Here is a 6482-nt window from a genome sequence, read left to right as displayed (position 1 = left end):
ATGCGTTCACTCACTTAGTAGGTTTATTATGTGTAGCTATGGAAATGTATTTATTTAATGTTTAAGGAACCTTGTTTCAAGAAAAGAAAATATTCTGAAAATTGCTATTTTATAAAAATATGATAGATGAAAAGCTATTATTTCATATTTTGAATTATGACTTTCTTGTATTTTAAATTACTTATCAAATGTATAGTCTAGAATACATCATCTCCTCTACCTTATTCCCTTCCAAAGTTTTTTTTTTTTCTGGGAATTTTAATTTTTCCTGCGTTTTATAGCTAGTAAAGTCAAGTTAAATTGCAATCCACTTATCAATATAATCTAAAAGATATTTATCAGATATTACAAGATCAGAGAAAGTCTCTACACCAGTCAGAAGTTTCGGAGCTCTGCTTTCACTTACTGTTTGCCAATTTAACTGTGCTAGATCAGCTTTATGATATATTTGATAAATTATCTGTTACTTCTACAAAACAGGTTTAATTCCTGGAATATATGAACATTTCTGCAAATGGTAATTTCCTCCTGAATTAGATTCTCACTTCATAATTCTGTCTGTCATCCTTAGCCTCTACAATTAGAAATTTCTTGGCAAAATGCAATGGACTGTTACTTCTGAGACATATCTGTGGTACTATAGGATCACTCTTTTGGAGGTAAAAGCATTTATTTATTTTTTATTGTTTTTTAAAATCTTAAATACTTTTGGAAGATTTGTCAGATAGTACGCCAAGATTAGAAAAAAAAAATTAGAGAAAAATTGTACATATTTGACGATATGAACCACAGTAACTGCTGGAATTTAGGAGTGGCAAATTAAAGCTTGTTACAGCTTTACACTTCCCAGATTCCCATTTAACATAATTTAGAGTGTTAAACCCTGTCATAATGGATAGCAATACATAAGAGGCTCAGTTTTTATCTCTGTTTTCATCTTCAGGTTTTTCTACAGTGTAAGTCTCTAATTTGCAAAACAGCTACTTCCTTTTTATCTGTTACCTCCTCAGAAGACTCACTTTCAATTTGCAAATACAAAGTGTTTGCTATACAGTTTCCTTGAATAGCAGTAGTATTATTGAATATTCCTATCTTAGCAACATACATTTGATGTACTACTTGCAACTACATTTGACTACTACTACTCTCATAACTTAGATACCATTGTCTTCCTGTAGAGATTTTCATAATCTGACTTGTCAGTGCTCAGTACATTTATTATAAAGCCCAGTGCATGGATATTATAGCTCAGTTTTGCCATTCAGCATCCTAAGTACATAGTATGAAATTAGCGTAATGTATCTGGGGGAAAAAAAAAACAAAAAAAACTTGGTTACACAATGGGCTGTTTTGTTGCTTTGTTTGTTAATGACTTGTTTTCCACAGGCAAACTTTCTCTATTATGAAGAAGCCACTAAATTCTTTTGAAAACCACAGCTACCAACCCAGATCCACTACCATCCTCATTTTGGTAGGAAGCCACCACCTTTTGTAAAAATCTGCTACCCTACTGTTCTGTGTTGTGATTTAACGGTTTTCTGGATGAATGACTGTTGTGTCTGCAGACAAATCCTATTGTTCACGCAAAGTGAGTCTATCCCAAATGTGTTGTACTCTGTGCGTGTGTTGTAATTGATCTAAACACACAGAGTCATTTATTGGATTTGTTGCTCATGCTTAGAACAATAGAGCTTAGGCAATAGGTCAGACACAGAACACAGAATAAAACAGTATTTTTGCCTTTGGACCTGCCAAAATTACATGGTGTGCAAAACATGCCACTGTGACGTGTTCAAACCTGATTGACCTTGCTATGCTTACGGTATAGAACTATAAAGCATTAAACATTAGTCATGTAGTCCACAAAGACTAGGTGAGATCCTAATTTTTTTGAAGTCGATATAAATATGGACTAAATATAACCCAAGGGGATCAGGATTCAAATATTTCTTTCTTCTTTTCAGTAAATTCCAAAGCTTTCTTGCCAAGAGAGAATGGCCAATCTATGTTTTACCTATAAGAGTTTTCCTGGGAAATCAGGGCTGAAAAACTGAAGCCAGACCCACCAATTTACTAATTTTGCAAGAAGCACAAAACTTATCGGTTAGTCAACTACTCTGTCCACTGATTGCCTGAGTAGTGGTGCACTTTATCATTACTATAACTTGCAATAATGCCAGTGAAGTCAACAGGAGATAAGCATGCACAATCAGTTTGTCTTTAATGATTAAGAATAATGTATAAATGATATTACACCTCCCCATATTTTATGAAAAGACATTATGAAACCAAAGATAAATGCAGAACTGTTTATACATTCCAGACTACTGCAATGCGGCTATCTATTATAATTAGAAAAATGCCTGTAAACTAATATAAGTTCTGCTTACTGACTGTAGTACATTTCACTTTAAAGCAAATGTTGATTTCAGTCAAATGTAATGGAAATTATGGAAACCTAACTGGCTGAAAGGAAAAGCTAACTTTATTGTTCAATGTTTTAGATAGAGTGTATTTTTCTTTTTTGTTGTTAGCAGAGCAGAGCTAATATCTATAGTAAAGTTAATGGGTAAATCAATCACAATTATTAGCAATGACCAGGTCCCATTAGAAAAAGTATACCACAATTGGAAATTGCACTTAAAGCACTGATTTATCCCTGTCTTCCATATCAGTGTTCCGAAATCCAGTGGACAGGAGCTAAACTATCAAATTTTTTACAGTGACTCATTAAAACCCATTTCTCAGCTTTTGCAACCTGAAATTATTGGAGAGTAAATAGCTAAGCACCTTCCGCTCCCAAACAAAGACTGTTCTATAAGTTCTGCTGAGACTGTTCTTATATTACTCCAGCGAGGGCAAAAAAGAAGCAAGTGACCACAGGCTGTGTCACATGGACCTGTTTCCATTCCCTTTCATTATTTATTAAGTGTGTCTGAACCTAGTTTAAGATATAACCTGTAGCAGGCTCGTCCCTTCCTAGTAAACACCTTAGATGCATTATGATTCAGAAGGATGGCGTTAGGTTTTTGGTCCACAGAGACTCACCATCATAGGCAGAATATGAAATAAAAATACTATAAACAAGTGAATTACAGTCACAAGAATTTGAAATAAAATCTGAGAAATAAATCTCAGACTTTTTTTTGTCATTTCATGTCCCAGGAGATACTGGGTAAGAGGGGGAAAATGCTGACTGGCACTTTAAAATCTGAAGAACTGACATAAGTTCCTGTTAATTTACACAGCCAGACAATGTATGAAAAATTCTTACCCTTCTGAAGTACTTTTATCCCTGGCTTTGAGGAGGACAAAGTTTTCATCTGCCCTTTGAACCTAAATATTCAATCATATAGTGATGAAACTGCATCCTGGGACTATCCTTATGTAGGTAACTTTTTAGCCATGAGCTATTATTGCATAGGCATTTTAAAGTTCTAGACTTCTGAAAAGTTTAGCATTTTCATTTTTGATTTGCTTTATTTTCAGAGTAATGAAGTAAATCACTGCTGCTGTCACTGTAGCTATTTGTCTCATCCTTCTCTTGGCAATCTATTCATGATTCATTTAAATATGTAATATGTTCACTGTGATAGGCAGTTGGATGGTTATGAGACAAGGCTGTGGTGGAAGACATACCAGGGTCAAGCAATCAATACCATTTTATATTTTGTTAAAAAAAAAAAAATCACTGGCTGTAGCCATTTTTATTTCATAGGCTTCTGTGAGCAAAACCTCCCCTGACCTGAAAGGGTTACATTTTCAAATCTGAGTGAACTCTGTGACCTGATGTTTTTTCCACATATTAGTTTTGAAAATAAACCCTTCTGATAAGGTCACTTTTTGCTCAGCAGGTGATTGCTGTATTCCCAGATGCACAATTCTGGTATATGTTTACTGTAAGTATCAGAAAAAAATAGCGAGAAAGCATGGAGAGACATCCATAGCAGATGAACATCTGCTACTTCCTAAATTATTTTAAAAATTTTTGAAGTTTTTAATGCTCACTTAGGTTCCTAGGTAGGCAGATTTTTTGAAAGACCTCCATGCTTATTAGCATCTATAAGCAGCACTAGATTCTACTAGGTGATCCAGTCTTTAGCAAATTTGAACACTTTTTTCAAATTACGTGAAATGAAAACTCAGCTCTTGAAACTATATTCTTGAGTTATTTTTCAAAAAAATAGTAATAATAAAAAAGACAACAAAAACCTACACATCTAGCAGAAACATTGCAACACAAAGCCCATTGAATCTGTACAATTGAGTTAATTCTAATGAAGGGTAGTGATTAAAGTAGTGAGGGGCTTTTGAATACTCAACACAACAGGAAGTTCTTTACTCTGGGATACGTTATTGTTGCTGGAAAATGTCTTTGTCTTTCCAATAATAATCTTAAATAACTATTCTCCTTGCTTATTACGCATGAACAATACTTCAGAAAATAGATCTTTAAAGTGTGTGGTACAGATTACCAGAACTACCTGTTCTGAAGGGTTAAAGACAACTGTTTCATTGATTGAAGAGCCAGATCCAAATTTCCAGCTAGCATCTACTTATGGATACTTTATCTGTGGATTTTTAAACAAACAAGTAAACAAAACCAACCCTCCATTTCTTGAATATGTTCATGCATTTTTTCATTGAGTTAAGAAACAGCATAATATAGAAAAAACTGATACATGCAGCCACTTAGACTACTGCCCTGGATATGGCTATATGTAGCTTGAAAATAGATTCCAAAAAGGGAGAATGCAGAAATTCATTTGAAAGGAGTTGGTATATCAAAAGTCCGAAGTGCAAAAGTCCGAAGTGTGCTATATAGAATATGGAACCTCTTGGCAGGATTTAAAAGTACAAATCTCAAGGTCATCTAGAGCTAAGTGGTCTCTAAGTGAGTTTATTAGCAGCCAAAATCATAGCAGATGCCTAGCTAACTCTGAGGAGAAGGAAAAAAGGTTATTGTTTATTGTTTTTGGCAAACTAATCAGTTCTTCAAGATATGAAGGAGGACAGATATAGGCCTATATATTTAAATTGTTGCTAATCTGTTTCACAATTGCCCTTTTATAACATTATTTTAGCCTCCTGAGAAAAGTAGCATTTCTGAAGAGCAAGCCATCGGCAAATTCTGAAGTTGTTCATGGTAAGATATAAAAGCCCAGACTGTTGCATTGATATAAAGAATTGTATTTTTAGTTTGTGTAAGTATGTTGACCAGATGTCCTTGACTTTAATTTATTAAAACTAACACTCCTGAGGTTGCTAAATAATTAATACAGGCATCATTGTAGAATTTTGCATTTGGTGACTTATTAAATCATTTTTTATTAATATAGAGCTTTCAATTAAATATTAAAAGCTTTGCTACAGCATATAGCTACTTTAGATAAAAAAGTCTTGTAATCAATAAGTTTAGGATATCATATCGATAATCACAATGAATCATGCTGCTAATTCACAGTCACAAGTCATTATTTCAGTGAAATGCAAGTCATTTCTAGATGACTAACACTGGAACTGGTGTAGAGCACACAGACACGAATTTTAGGTCTCATCTTCAAAACACAGTGGATGAAAAACCTATAATATTTTCTTTTCTAACTCTAGACCTATGTAGAAATCTCAGAAAAATAGGTGAGAAATGTTCTGTTAAGGAAACATAAACTCATGTTATTCAGTTTTGGCTACTCTTGTTTTGTACGTCTAGTTCACGTGAACCCTCTTACGGGCTCACATAAACTCCTTGTCGATGTTAAACACTCCATATTTAGGACTAGCCTGTGAAATTATCTGAATTTTCAGAAAACATGAAGGCTTGCTTGGATGGCTACAGAAACAGAAAGAGGATCAGAATTGGATTGTGATCAAAGAGCATCCGGAATCTGAACATATATCACTTTATTCAAAAAATTTCTGTTTTGATTTGAAAAGAAAGCCTGACCTACTTTTCACCTTTATTGTGGAAAGACTTTTATCTGTTCCTGACTAATAAAACTAACTAAAACTTTAGTATGTATAAATTCCTACATACAAATGTGAGCAAGAGCTTAGAGGATGGAAGACTACCGTCAATAACATTACGAGTAACTGCATATGTGTGGTTTTTTTTTTTTTAATAAAGTGTTGAGATACCTTAAAGTGAATTCAGATTGTTATAGAAAACTTTGTCATGTAGCAGTTTCAAATTGGATATCCTCACACATTCAAAATATTTGTTTGATCAATACTTTAAGTGGTGCATTCATCTGCAATTAAGTGCTTGTTTATTAAACATTATCAAATATGTATTAAATGTAAGAATTTGATAACTTCTTAGGCTTGCTCAGAGTAGTTTTGTCTTTTAACCATTGATTCACTTTAAACATAATGGTAATGCTGAATCTAAAAACTGTACAGCTTCAAATCTTAAGGTCACAAACATGCCTGAGTTTTCATTTCTAAAATATTCTGCAACAAAACACAACGGTTGTGTGTTATAT

At 33.6% G+C, this 6482-nt stretch overlaps 1 long non-coding RNA gene across 1 annotated transcript; it reads left to right on the top strand.

Moving 5' to 3' along the window:
* Nucleotides 1–569: 569 nt before the first annotated feature.
* On the top strand, nucleotides 570–5117 carry LOC138066163 (uncharacterized). The gene is made up of 3 exons (XR_011139406.1): nucleotides 570–659; nucleotides 1387–1471; nucleotides 5085–5117. It is a non-coding gene; the product is annotated as an uncharacterized lncRNA (long non-coding RNA).
* Nucleotides 5118–6482: the final 1365 nt, after the last annotated feature.

The sequence above is a fragment of the Struthio camelus genome, chromosome 2 (assembly GCF_040807025.1).
Source record: "Struthio camelus isolate bStrCam1 chromosome 2, bStrCam1.hap1, whole genome shotgun sequence".
NCBI classification, from domain to species: Eukaryota; Metazoa; Chordata; class Aves; order Struthioniformes; family Struthionidae; genus Struthio; species Struthio camelus.
This window is presented reverse-complemented; position numbering and strand designations above follow the sequence as displayed.